Consider the following 14,343-nt stretch of genomic DNA (forward strand, 5'->3'; position numbering starts at 1 on the left):
TGATTATCAAAAAGTTCAAGAAAAAAATTTAAATGTGAGAGTCCCCATATGGTTCATGATAAGACGAAATCAGAAGCATCAAAGAATGCAGAGGCTGCACAGCATATTTTAAAAATCAAACATTAATGTGGTTTCCAACCCTCAGAGTTCCTGAGTAAAACACACATTTTAATACTGGAATTTAAGGCCCCAGTTCAGACCAGCATATTTTACACCTTACAACCTACCCCGAAGAGACAGCCCAACTCAGACTCCAAAGCTTGGGGCTAAAGAAATGCATCCGTTATTCCCCTAACCAGCATTGGAATGCACAGACTTAAGTGTCTTAATGCTGTGGGGTTATTCTTCAGTTTTTATTGCGGAGAACATGCTTGAGAAGTTTGCCACTGTTGCTTTTTTTCTTTTTCTCTCGTTCATTCCTTTCCTTTCATTTAGACCACATGTTGGTTTGACCAGATGAAGATTCTGCCAGAAAGAAAACTATCGGAGATATTCAGGCAGGCTAGTTCACAGGCCACCTGTGTCTTAAATTTAGCATTGGAGTAGCCGAAAGCTAGACTTGGGCAGCTGAGGGTACAATGACTGCTCTGCTCTTCGGAGGGCCATCTGCAGGACACCTGCAACTGCGGCCACCTGGCCTGCACGAGGTAGGCAGGGACTGGAATGGGTCCTAGAGTCGGGAACAAAACTCACTAAAGAGACTGCATTTCAGTTTTTCTGAAGGTCAAGTCAAATGGAGACTGATCTTGTCCAGTCTCAGCTCAACAAACTTCGGACAGGTTTCTCCTTGCTGTAGGCTCTCAATGCTTCGTGAGGATTTACACCCCGAAGTTTGTAATTCTAAGTTTTAATGGCTCTTTCAAAAAACGAACCTTCCACAGCTCAGGGGTGTCTTTGTTAAGGACTGGGAGTCCTTGCTTTGGGGTGAAATCTAGGAAGACAGGAATCTTAGCCTCTGTGAGCATCGGGGATCCCCTTGATAAGTGACAGTTACTTCCCCGCCCACATCCTGCAGTATTTCCGGTTGGTTGTAGCAGTCCTCCTGTCTTTTGCTCCAGGGGAGTCGGGTTCCATCCCTGTCCTATACTGCTGTGCTGTGTCTCTCTATTGCAATGGATGATGGTTTGCGTGGGAGACGTCCTCCCAGAAACTCACACTTTGAATGTTGGTTCCCAGTGCCGAGTAGGCTCTTGAGGGGCAATTGCGTCATTTGGGGCTCTTTGATTGACATCACTGATGACCTCACAGCTGTATGGGCTATCAGGAGGCGGGGCTTAGCTGGAGGAAGTAGTCACCAGAGAACACCTTTGGAGGATTGCTCTGTCCCTGTCTGGACCTTTCTCTGTGTGGGGTCTGCTTGGCATCACATCATTTACTTACCTCCCAGCGAAGTCTGCAGCCGGAAGTTTAAAAGACAGACGCTTTTCTGCTCCTTAAGTGGCTCCTGGGCTCCAAGATACTCTGCACATCACAGTCAAGTTCAAAAAGGAACTATCTCCTTATAAGTCATTTTCCTTCTTCAAGTAACACTCCTTGAACTGCTTACCACTGTAGACAGCTGCTGGGTTTCATCTCAGATGGGTCATGTGCTCTTCTCCTGTGAGGTAAGCATTGGATCTGCACACCCGTGTACTGGTTAGTTTCTGTCTGCCCCGAGTTCCTGGGGAAGAGGGAACCTCAGTTGAGAGATTGCCTCCTGTGGGCATCTTCTCAGTTGCTAACTGATTTAGGTGGGCCTAGTATCCTGTAGGCAGTGAATCCTTGAGCAGGCGAGGGATGTAGACGAAAAGTGGCCTAGCAAGCCAGTAAGCAGTGTTCCCCAAGGTTTCTGTCTCAGGTCCCTGCCCCGGCCTCCCTTGACGGTAGACTGTAGCCTGTTAGCCAAATAAATCCATTCCTCCCCCAGTTGATTTTGGTCAGTGTCTTATCACAGAAACCAAACTAGAACCAACTAACATGGACCCTAAGTCTGGACTGCCATTTGGGAGAGTTATATTCTTCCACTGAAAGGCTAAATATCAAACATTTAGCCCACAAGTAGAGAGAGGGAAAGTTCCAACTTTTAGACAACATTGATATGATCTGTTTTGTTTGTTTGTTTGTTTGAGGCAGGGTCTCACCACAGAGTCCTGGCTGACCTGGAACTCAGAGAGATCTGCCTGCCTCTCCCTTCTGAGTGCTGGGACTGAAGCAATGCCATGCCTAGGCTAATTGTTACCTGTAGAAGGAGAGAGAACATTCTCTTGCAGTTTTAAATAACAAAAGAAGCAGAAGCAGGAGGAGGAGGAGGAAGAAGGAGGAGGAGGAAGAGGAGGAGGAGAAAGAGGGGGAGGAAGAAGGAGAAAAAGAAGGAGGAGGAGGAGGAAGAGGGGGAGGAGGAGGAGGAAGAGGGGGAGGAGGAGGAGGAGGAGGGGGAGGAGGGGAGGGGGGAGGGGGAGGAGAAGTAGCAGCAGAAAATAAACAAAAGAAAATAACCCCAACTGCGAAGGCTTTGAATTCTATACACAGGGAAGGAGACTGTGTTGTTTACTAATGCTGCTGAAGATACTCAATGCAACTCACTTCCACGGGCCAGAAGGCCACCGCATGGTGATAGACCGCTGCTATCTCTTCCGGTCTTAGGCTAGCTGGTGAGTAGCCTTATTAGTTCTGTAAAGTTTATTCTGTCCTACAAAAATTAGTATACTCACAGGAGTAACAGGAAAGTAGTGACAACTATAGGGAGCCCCAATACTGGGGACCATGGGTGGGCGGGGTACAACTTTAGAGGTCAATGGAAATACTTCGAAAACAGTTTGACATTATAGCTTTTGAACTCAATTTCTTATTCTATTACTTAGAGAACTCTTTACAGTCCACGACTACTTTACTTCCTGGAGTAGGATTTTTGTGTTTTGGTAGAGCAGGTGTCTTACTTGAGGTCTTCTGGTATGCATAAAGTCGGGAGAGACACCTGTCACTCAGCAATAAGCCCAGTGTGAGGACTGTGTGCTTCCATCGGAGAGGCCAAGAAATGATGAATCAAGCAGGAATTTGTGGGTGTGGGGTGGACATGTGTGAGCAGGATCAGAGAGAGGTTCGGGAAGAGGCAGTGATCTGGGATTACGGGGGCTGCAGTATCGGAGAAATGACACGAGACAAAGGGGAGGAAACCCAGCAAGCTCTTTCCCAGAAGTGACAAGCAAAACAGCGCCGAGACCCCGAGAAGCGCTTGACTAGCCAGTGTCTTCGTAATAAATAAAAGATAAAACTGAGACATGCACGTATCCGACCCACATAATCACACCACCTAGAATCCACCCCATAGTTTCCTTAGAATACTGAAAATCACAGGTAGACCCTTCTCAAGCACAGGGTGTGTGTACATGCATGATTTGGAGCCTTTTTTGGAATTTTTTTCTTCAATAGGAGAAAGCAACAAACAAAAGCTCATGTGAAAACTGAGTATACACCCGATGAACCCCAAACCGGAAAAGTCTGAAACTCAGGACATTTTGAGTGTGTCCTGTTTCTTCTCACAGACCCAAGGCCTCTGCAGAAGCCATCGACAACAACTAGAAATCGTGCATTCTATTCGCCTGTCCCTTCCAGCAGACCGAGGACCAGTTTTAGTGGGGGAACAAGCCTGAATTGAATCTGAGTTTAAAAACCCTTTAGGTCACAGTAGAAGAAACGTTTGGGTGCTCCTTGCTTTAGAGCAGCTGGAGCAACTGCGCCCTCTAGCCTCCACACTGGGTACTGCAAGGCCATTTCATGTGTCCCGGCTTCGGCGGTGTCCTCAATTTTGGGACTTGAAGTTCAAAGTCATTCGAAACATGTCACACATTCAGATCCCCCCAGGTGTGAGTAAAGCTATTAATCTCACTTTGGTGATAAACATGCCTGTTGGAAGCTCATTTTCTCCCTTAGTTATACCAGAAAAATTAATTAGGCTCATATTTTAAAAACTTTACATATTACAGAAAAAGTGGTCCCTAAAATATTGCAAAGAAGGAAGCTATCCATCATTTTCTAATAAAGGCACACGACTCAACTCATAATGATAAATTAGGGCAGCTGCCTGCCTGACCATCTGCTACCTGGGATTCTTATTTCTACAGAGCTGTATTTTATTCCGTGAGAGCCGTTTTGGCATCTCAAAATACGTTGGTTTGATCTGTTTCTCCTACTTTTTTGAGGAAACAAGTTGGGGCCTCTGAGGATGAGTTTGTTTGTTTTTGTTTGATCCTTTCATTCTTTTATATCTTGCCAGAGCACACCTCACCCCGAGGGGAACCAGGACACAAAAGCAAGCGCTCTGTGCCTGTGCTGTGGACCGTCGATAGCGGGATTTGTTTTCCCCCGGATGCCCAAACAGCGCACACTTTGAACACGCCGACAGCATTCTGGACAAGTCTCCTTTATACTGTTGGTTCCGATGGGCTGTCGGGCTATTTAAATCCCTTTCTCAACCGGAACACATGGCTATCGGATCCTGGCTGATCAACCGTAACACACGGCTAAAAGAAGGTATAGAAAAGAAGCATTAGTCACTCTGAGTTTATTTCATGAACGAAAGTGAATGGATGGTTTAATTCAGTGACAGAGACTGAGGAAGGAAGAGGAAGCGACAATTAGGATTAAATGTCTCCAGCAATCATTTTCCAGGTTTTAAAATGCAGACAGCTGATCTGATTTGATTAAAATTAAAGGCTATTTGGAAATAAAATGGAAACAGCTGGAGATGTTGTGGCCGGTATGCAGAGAGAGGATTTGGTTAATTGTAACGTCTATGTGTGATTGAACCCATGAGTCAGAGAGGTCTCCTGAGTTTAACGTTGCCACCGGCGAGAACAAAGACACCCACAAAGTTGCCATGGAGCTCTCAAGAGCTCAGGCTATCTTGGAGCTTTGAAGAGTCTTAAGATTTTTAGAATTGGAGGGCACTGGGCATGTTCTCAGTAGCAAGGACAACTTAAAGGCTCCCCAGCTACCTTTCAATGACTTCATTGTTCTTACAATTTCTCCTTTTTCACATTGCCTAAAACTCTCTTCCATGAGCACTTCATTGGCCTCATTGATATCAAAGCCTTATGAAGATTCCGAACACACCCAGGATGTTAGTGACCTCTGTCATTCACAAGTGTGTGTGTGTGTGTGTGTGTGTGTCAAACACACCCAGGATGTTAGTGACCTCTGTCATTCACAAGTGTGTGTGTGTGTGTGTGTGTAACTAGGTGGATTGATATAATACGTTTTTATGATAAAAAAGGATTTCATGCATTTTGAAAAAATCATGACATGATGGAAAAATTCAGTAACAGTTCATTTTTTTCTTTCAGTTACAGGGATTGAATCCAAGGCTTTTGTCCATTTTTCACACATATTCTGACTACTGTGAGAAATATCAAATCTGAGTCTTTTCTATCGAATACTATAAAACTTGTGTTTAGGAAAGTAATTCAAATGTTTCTAATCCCCCCCCACACCTTGTAGGATTTCCATGTGAATGTTTTAAACGCCATTCCCCAAGTAGACACAGATCTATTGCTGTATATGGCTTGAGAGCTGTTGCTGGATTTTCGTTCCTGCCAGGTTGGTCCCAAATAAGCACACAGACAGTATATTAGTTATAAACTGTTGTCCAATGACTAGGGCTTCTTATTAGCTAGCCCTGTCTCAATTATTAATCCATAACTACACATGTATGTATTTCTACATGGCCTTATCTGGTGTCTGGTGTGTCCTTTCTTCCTGGTCCTTACATGTTTTGTGGTCTTCCTCTGCCTACCTTTCCCAGAATTCCCCTCATCTCCTCGTCCTGCCTATTTTCCTGCCTTATTGGCCAAAGAGAGTTTTATTCGTCAACCAATAAGAGAAACATATATACAGAAGGACATCCCCCATTGTGGAGCAGTGGTCTCTTTCCCTTTCTTCCAATTCCTGAGTACTAGTTCCTCTCAGACTACCCAATCAAATTAAGGTTATGAGGCCAGACCCTGGCTAATGGGAAGAGATACAGTCGCTACCTGAATTAGGATGAAATCCAAACCTCTGTGTGTCCACTCTTCGGAGCGCACCCTCGTGGTCAAGAGTAAGTTTGCCTTGTGCAGCCCCTTTGGTTGCCGGTGCTCTCTTTCTTTGCAACACGAACTTATTTCTAACATCGCTGAGCTACACTCCAACCAGAGTCATGCTTAGTGTTATGTAAAAATCACCCTAAGTAGCGTGTGCATTCAGACAGTTCTTGGCTTGGTTGCATTGACACCCCTATTATCATACTTACACGGTAACTCTGCAGTCTGTGGTACCTGCCTCCTCCTCTGCATTTGAGAAACCACTAAGAACTTGAAATACTCTATTATAATGTCCTGGGCACTCTGAGGTCAGCAACTGGAATCCTGCTCTGGTCCCACCAACAGTCTTTGTAAGGGCTTTGTAGCAGAGAACACTACAAAAACACACATTGCTCCTTGTGCATTTTCTAGTTTCTGAGTAGAGGCCACCCATACTCAGAGAGTGTATGAGAGGAATGGGGGAGGGGGCTCTGAAAAAAAAAGCCATCAACAATTTTCCCCTGAGCTGCAGATCTCCAGGGCGTTGGCCCCTGTGAGAAATGGAAGTGGAGAGCTCCTGGTAGGGGAAGCTGCCCTTTTCGGTTTATCTTACACAGCAGCCTTTACCAAGCCCCTGCAAGACAGCTCTAGTTATTTATGTTTCGTTGGAATATGGAAACTGACAGGACTCAGACCGTTGGGCTTGGGGCCACCTCAAAGGCTCTGGTACACCTATGCAGCTGGTACCTGCACTGGGATATTCTGAGGTGAGCTAGAATGGCCAGGATCCTTTAGCATCTCTCCTCAGTGTTCCCTCTGCACAGCCCCACTCCCCTAGGAGGGGTGGACATACAGGATCTGAGGATGAGAAGAGTCAGAGCATCCTGGGGGCCGCCTGGCCTTTTCTATCCCAGCCCCCAGAGTGACACGCTATCAGGTCCAGGCTATTTTGTTGATTGGGGTTGTCACAAAGATCTACTCAGGGTCAAGGAGAGGGGCCACCAAAGAGCAGGAGTGTGGGAGGAGTTTGTGGACATTTCCCCAACCACCACAAGACGATGCTCATCTCTCATTGGCTTACCTTCCAATGTGTCCCTGAGTGTGTTTACAATGGCAAGGCTGCCACCAGTCAGTTAGACATGTCTCTTGCTCTCTCCACTATTCCAAATCCCATTATCCTTCCTGCCTCGCCCCTTCGGGTTGGGTTCTCCCGCCCCCTGCTTCCTCTTTGAAGTTCTGTGTGTCTGAACCCATGGAGAAATGACACTATCTCTGTCCTGGCCATGCCACCAAGGGCCCTGGTCGAATATGACTGGGGAAGTGTTAGAGACCCTGAGGTTTGAAGAGATGGGTTCAAGTGTGCACTAGGGTATGACATTTTGTCAGCCGTCTCTCAGACTTTCTGATCTTTAAGTGCAGGAAGGACAATGAGGCTCTTACCTTTCCTTTTGGAACTGCTTGTGTGGTTCCCTCACAGAGTACAGGCTACAGGACCGTCCCATGTGGTCTACCACTGAGAAAATGGGTAGGAACCAGTGATGGAGATAACGCTCTGTGTCAGTGTTGAGGATAGGTGTCTAGTGCTCTTACCATGAGATGGTTCTGGCCTGCCCTGTGACAATATTTTTCATTTGTTTGATTTTGAGACAATGTGGCTACACAGCCCAGGTTGGCCTCAGTGTCTTGACTTCCCTGCCTTAGCTTTCCAAGTTCTAGGATTCTAGGTACATGTCATCATATCCAACTCGTACAGTTTTTTGCTTTTCTTTGACTTATTTCTATTTTTTATTTGTGTGTGTGTGTGTGTGTGTGTGTGTGTGTGTGTGTGTGTGTGTGTGTGTGTGTACATACCGGAGCAGGCCAAGAGAGGTGTCAGATCTCCTGGAACTGGAACTAAAAGTAGTTGTGAGTGATTTGATATGGATGCTGGGGTTAGACCAAACTCTATTTCTCTTGAAGAGCAGTAAGCAGACTTAACTGCTACAACACTTCTTCCGCCCCCATTTCTGTAACAAGGTTTACCCTAAGTGCTGACCTGCCCCCCCATCAAGTGAATGGAACCACAAACCCATTTAACTGAGTGTTGCTTCCTAAGGAGCTGGCCATACTGGTGGCGCTCCAGAATCAGCTTACAAAGCAAATTCTTCCCGGTGTTTCCATTGAGTTATTAGAAAAATTAGCAATTCCCCCCAAATCTAGAAGATATGATTCATTTAAAATCTTTAATATTATTTTAATAAGATTCTTTCTCCAGATAGTGCTCACTCATTACAGATAGTCCAGCTAACTGTCTCATTTGGCTTCAGTAGGAAGAACATCAGGAAACTGGTTGTAATAATAAAATTCCATCCAGGATGAATCTCTCCACCTTTTTTTCTAGTTAGCATTTTAAAAAAGCATAAAGTTGAACGCCAGCCTGAGCTGGTTGAAGACGGCACCCTGGGAAATCTGCTATAATTTTAAGTGGTGTGCACAGTCACGTACATCCATAAGATAAGCTCACCAGAGTGTGGATGGGGATTCAGCAGCAAAACTGAGCATAAACCCGTTATTGCTTTCATTTTGGACTCCACCCTTCACTTGGCTCAGCTTATCCCTGATAGGGTGAGGGACGAGGAGCCCACAACGGTGACTGAATCCCCAAAAGCCATCTCATTTGCACACCTTCTTAACATTCCTCTCCGTGTCCTTTGGTCAGAGCCAAGGCAAATTTCTCTGCTTATTTTAAAGAGAAACTCATGACTGAGCTATTATCTCTGATTTGTAGCAGTTAGCATGTAATGGAAGGAAAAGGCAAAACCCACAAATTCGTGTAGTCAGAGCAGGTGAAGGGTTTTTATTCCACATGGATCTTCTTCCGGTACAGAGAAGAGAGGCGGGCTCAGCTGTGCACTGCCCTGCACAGTCCATAACTTCTGTTTAAACCTATGCATGAAATATCCCCAGGGTTCGTTAAAATTTATATAAAATATCCCCAGGGTTTGTCAAAAGGCAGGAAAAACTGGACTGAACTCGAACACTTCTCATAATTTTCTAACAAGTCAGTGCAGTTACTTCTGATGAATTCCCAGGTAAGGCCACATAAGTCATAGCCTTCCTCCTGGAATATTCCTAAGAGTACGTATCAAATCCTAAGTGAACATGGACTCTTAGGAGTGACTATGGGCTAATGCTCATCTGGGGTTTCCGCATTCCCACAGTGCCCTGTGTCTCCATTCCAAACCTTAGCTGATCTCTCTTCCTCTCCCTTCCCCACGCTCACACACCCCAGGATAGAAGCTTCCAACCCCTCTGCTTTCACTCAACACGTGCTGGGATCCCGGGCAGCAGCCACCACATCTGCTGTTAGAAGAGTTATTGAGACACAAAAGCTATGAGGAAACAGATTCTCCAACCTTTTCTCAAATTCAGTAGGTGGTGGTGTGTGTAGGTGGTGTGTGTGTGGTGTATGTGTGTGTAGGTGGTGTGTGTATGTGGAGCGTGTGTGTGTGTGTAGGTGGTGTGTGTATGTGGAGTGTGTGTGTGTGTGTAGGTGGTGTGTGTATGTGGAGTGTGTGTGTGTAGGTGTGTATGTTTGTGGTGTGTGTGTGTGTGTAGGTAGTGTGTGTGTATGTAGGTGGTGTGTGTATGTGGAGTGTGTGTGTGTAGGTGGTGTGTGTGTATGTGGAGTGTGTGTGTGTAGGTGGAGTGTGTGTGTGTAGGTGGTGTGTGTATATGTGGAGTGTGTGTGTATGTGGAGTGTGTGTGTAGGTGTGTGTGTATGTGGAGTGTGTGTGTAGGTGGTGTGTGTATGTGGAGTGTGTGTGTAAGTGTGTGTGTGTGTGTGTGTAGTATGTGTTTATATAGAGTACGTGTGCATGTAAGTGGTAGTAGTGGGCTGTGAAGGCTAGTCTTCACTGTCAGTTTGACTAGGTTTGGACTCACCTAGACGACCAGCTCTAGGCAAGTCTCTGAAGGCTCGTCCAGAGAGGTTTGTGGTAACATAGCACTTCCTAGTTTTCTACAGGTATATCCAGTGCCAAAATGTAGCCCAAGTCCCAAGTGGGCATGAACTGCTGACGGACATGGGTGCTGGGAACCCAGGGCCTCTGCAAGAAAACCGAGTGCTCTTAACCACCAGGCTATTTCCTCATTATGTCACTTCCCCATGCTGAGCCCAGGACTAGGACTTCCTCTCCTACCACTGTCCCTTGCCTGTAGGGGAGGCCAGCTTAGAATACTAGAGAACTGCTGCTGCCTCTGCCCAGCCCATTTCTGATAGCCGCAGTCAATGCTGTTCCATAGGCCCTTCTGTTCAGTCTACCCCTAAAGTAGACTCTCTGGTCTCCTATAAGACACGCCCACTTTAGCATCCGCCTCCGAAAGCCCCTCCTTCCTTCCTTCACAGTGTGCAGGGAGATACAGGCATCTCTTCTTTGCCTTGTATGGGGCATTGCTTCCCTCCCCCCTTCCCCCCCATACTTTAGAGACTGACCCTGGCTAGATGTTCATCCTGTGACATGTGTCACCGGACTTTTGCTCATCTAGTTTTATGCTTCTGTGTTGCTGATCAAGGGAGTCCGGCTCCAGGGTTGTTCCCTTGGCTCATGTGTCTATACTGGCTAATGTTTAAAGCTCTTGTGGACCAAACTTCTTTTCTTTCTCAGGTCCAGCATGTTCCTAACAGTATGGCTTCAACTCCCATTATTGCCAGTCTGTCAGCCAAGAGTAAAGGCAGGATTAGCTCCTGAGGGGTCTGCCTATTGTTTTATGGGAGAAATGCCTCTGAAGATCCCTCCCTCTTGGGCTACTAGCTCTTCCTTTGGAGAGAGGAAACTCAGGGATGTGTAGAATTAACACCCATAGGACCATAGGCTAAGATGTGCTCATCTCAGGTTCGAGAGCTCTGGGTTTCTCCAAGCTCAGCCCTTGGGGAATGGAATTCCTTTGGCTAAGCCTTTCAGTGTCTCTATAATTCAGCTACACGCTGTCAGCTCCTGACTTCTATCTCTCTGTTCTCATTGCAGGAAGAAGGGGCTCTGTGTAAACTCCCAGTTGCTTTCACATTTAGCCTTTAACAGTTCATTAATTAATGGCTCTGGGTTTCTCCTTATCCCTCTGTAGGGCTTTAACACAGCAGTAACAGTCAGGTAACTCCACTGTAAGTGTTAACTCTGTGTTTTCCAATCCTTGAATCGTTTCACTGACAAGAACACACTTTTTCACCAGCGGCTAACTACGGCATCACCTTCTGTGGTGGTGGGAACGAGAAGGCTCCCATAGGTTTGTTCATATGTTTGAATGCTTGGTTCCCAGTTACTGGAGCTGCTTGGGAAGGATTAGGAGGTGTGGCCTTGATGGCTGAGGTGTGTCACTAAGGGTGGGCTTTGAGCTTCCAAAAGCCCAGCAAATCTTTCTCTGCCTGCAATTTGCAGATGGGATGTGAACTATCAGCTGCTGCTCTGGCACCATGCCAGCCTGACACCATTGTCACCCTCATGGTCATGGACTCACCCTTTGAAACTGCAAGCAAGCCCACAATTAAATGCCTTGGTGGTGGTGTCTCTTCCCAGTGACAGACAATGATTAAGACACCTTACTAGCAGCATTCTAAGCTGCCTTTCCAATCTTACCTCTTGCTGTTTTCTTTCTCCCTGGAGCACTCGAGGCCCACTCTTCTCCACACAATTGCTAGTGCTTCCAGACTCCATCTCCCACCCCTGTGGTCCACTGTCTGAGGGTTATCATCCAGAATCCATCTCCCACCCCTCTGGTCCACTGTCTGAGGGTTATCATCCAGACTCCATCTCCCACCCCATACAGTCCACTGTCTGAGGGTTATCATCCAGAATCCATCTCCTACTCCTCTGGTCCACTGTCTGGAGATTATCATCCAGCCTCCATCTCCCACCCCTCTGGTCCACTGTCCGCAGGTTATCATCTCTTGGAAGACTCAGTAGGGATCTGCAGTCCTGGGCCAGCCAGTTCTGGTTTGCAATCCAAGTTTTGTTGCTTATTTTGCAGGAACCTGGCAGCTTTCGTGGGGTAGAAAGCCCTGTTAGTGCTCACACGAAGATGCCACGAGTCTCCGGGTAAACCCAACATTACAAGGGTGGAATATAACAAGTGATCAAAAGGTACCTACAGTCAGACTACATCTACAGGCCTTGGGGGTCTCCACCAGTACGGAGAGTGGAGATGATGATCGCAGCCATGGTAGGATAGGATGCAGACGGACTAGTGGCAAGTCTTTTGCAGCAAGAATGGACATAGGTTCAAACCCTGACTCTGCTACTCAGCTGGATGACTGTGAGCAATGCACTGAAACTTGGTTTCCTCACGGAAAACTTATAAGCAGTAAGCTTTGTTCAAAGCATGACACTGAAGACTGACTGAGGGCAGGTGTTGAGGTGCACGCCTTTAATCCCAGCACTCGGGAGGCAGAGGAAGGTGGATCTCTGTGAGTTTGAGGTCAGCCTGGTCTACAGAGTGAGTTCCAGGCAGCCAGGGCTTCATAGTGAGAACAAGTCTTAAAGGAAGAAAGGAAGAAAGGAAGGGAGGAAGGGAGGAAGAAAGAAGGAAGGAAGGGAGGAAGAAAGAAAACTAGCTGAGATTCCTTGTTATTCTGCTGAGGACATTTTAGGAACCGAATGAAAGTGACAATGACTAGTTAAAGTGAGGTCCTTTGTAGGAACACGATCTACCACACTGGCAGGCAGGGTCTCTGGGCTCCAAGCCTAAGGCGTGCCCGTTTGCCTCCCTCGTCTCTATGAGCTTTCCTCTCCCTTGTGTGTTTGGCGCTTGTCCCTCTGGGCGGCCAGTGGCCCGGTTCCGCAACACTCAGTTCTCCAGTGCTTAGGATCTCATTTATCTGTTCTCCCTCTCTCTGATTAGTGTCGTGCTGGGGACCCACCTAATTAATCTGGCAAAGCAATTAAGGGCAAGGGCATTAGTGGTTGCTAATGCTGTACCCCTCCTAGGGAATCTGCTGTCCTCTAATAGGAGGCCCCTTAAGCAATGCAAAGGACTGCCTAATGTGTTCATTTGAGCACACTCCCTTCTCTCCGTCTCCCCGTTGGCTGGCTGATCCACGGACTCCTCATTCCCCCCCCCCCCATCTGTAATCAGATCTTGGTAATGTCCTCACTGTCCTTCTGCTCTCCCTTCGCTCTGAAAAGCGACCCATTTCTTCCTTTGTTCTCTGGAGCATACCTCTGCTATGACATCGCCACTTCACAAAAGATTCTTTGATGGCACATCAGGTGAAATCTTTGAGCATTTAGAGCATATCCCACATGTGTCCTCAGCTTCAGAGATCCAAGCTAATCAATAAATGTGTTCTGAGAGAAAAAAACATGATCACAAATGTGCAGAATTTAATTAGCACACTGTATCTAACCATTTTATTGAACTATTTATTCGGTTGTCCAGTAAAGCTCAGTGGCTTCCATTTTGGCAAACGGGACTGACGTATGTGCATTGAAGTGAGATGTTATGGACAGAAGGCATCCTGCCCCAGGCTGGACACAGGAACACTTTCATACTGGATTGAATCACCGACTTAGAAATACATCTCAAGAATCAAGGAGAAATCAAGACTCTTGGGGGAAAAGCAGTATTTGTGAAGGGTTGTTTGTGCCTCAAGCCTGTGACTGACATTTTACATGTTGTTTCCAACGCCCTTTCTTGGGAGTTTGATTCTGTTTATACATAGTTGTAGAGTAACAGTGATCAGTCACTGAATAAATATTTTAGTTTAAATGAATAGAATCTTTCCTGTGTAAGTCATAGTTTGAGGACCACTGAACTGCTGTATTGTCCCTGTAATTAAGCTACACATTTTTCTTGAACAACTACTCACATGCCGACAGATTTGTATGATGTTGCTGCTGTTTGAGAGCAGTCTTCAGACCCTTGTAAGTGTGTTTGACTCACATTTGTTCTTGCTGTTTGGTGTGTGTGTGTATGCACGCACGTGCGCGTGTGCACACGTGCACATGCGTGTCTTAGTTAGGGTTACTACTGTTATGATGAAACATCATGACCAAAGAAACTTGGGTAGGAAATGATTATTCAGTTTATGCTTCCACATCATAGTTCAAAGGAAGTCAGGACAGGAACTCAAACAGGACAGGAACCTGAAGGCAGGAGATGATGCAGAGGCCATGGAAGGGAGATTCTTTCTGGCTTGCTCCTCATAGCTGGCTCAACCTGCTTTCTTATAGAATTCAGGACTACATGGGGGTGGGGTGGGGGTTGGCCCCACCCACAATGGGCTGGGCCCTCCAGTATCAATCACTAAGAAAATGCCCTACAGGCTTTCCCACGG

General features: G+C 46.4%; 1 long non-coding RNA gene across 1 annotated transcript; it reads left to right on the forward strand.

The window, feature by feature from the left end:
- Positions 1-1,300: 1,300 nt before the first annotated feature.
- Positions 1,301-13,728, forward strand: LOC110342214. Its single transcript, XR_002384236.2, has 5 exons — positions 1,301-1,604; positions 2,509-2,630; positions 4,253-4,509; positions 12,039-12,151; positions 13,446-13,728. It is a non-coding gene; the product is annotated as an uncharacterized LOC110342214 (long non-coding RNA).
- Positions 13,729-14,343: the final 615 nt, after the last annotated feature.

The sequence above is a fragment of the Mesocricetus auratus genome, unplaced genomic scaffold (genome assembly GCF_017639785.1).
Source record: "Mesocricetus auratus isolate SY011 unplaced genomic scaffold, BCM_Maur_2.0 Super-Scaffold_100010, whole genome shotgun sequence".
NCBI classification, from domain to species: Eukaryota; Metazoa; Chordata; class Mammalia; order Rodentia; family Cricetidae; genus Mesocricetus; species Mesocricetus auratus.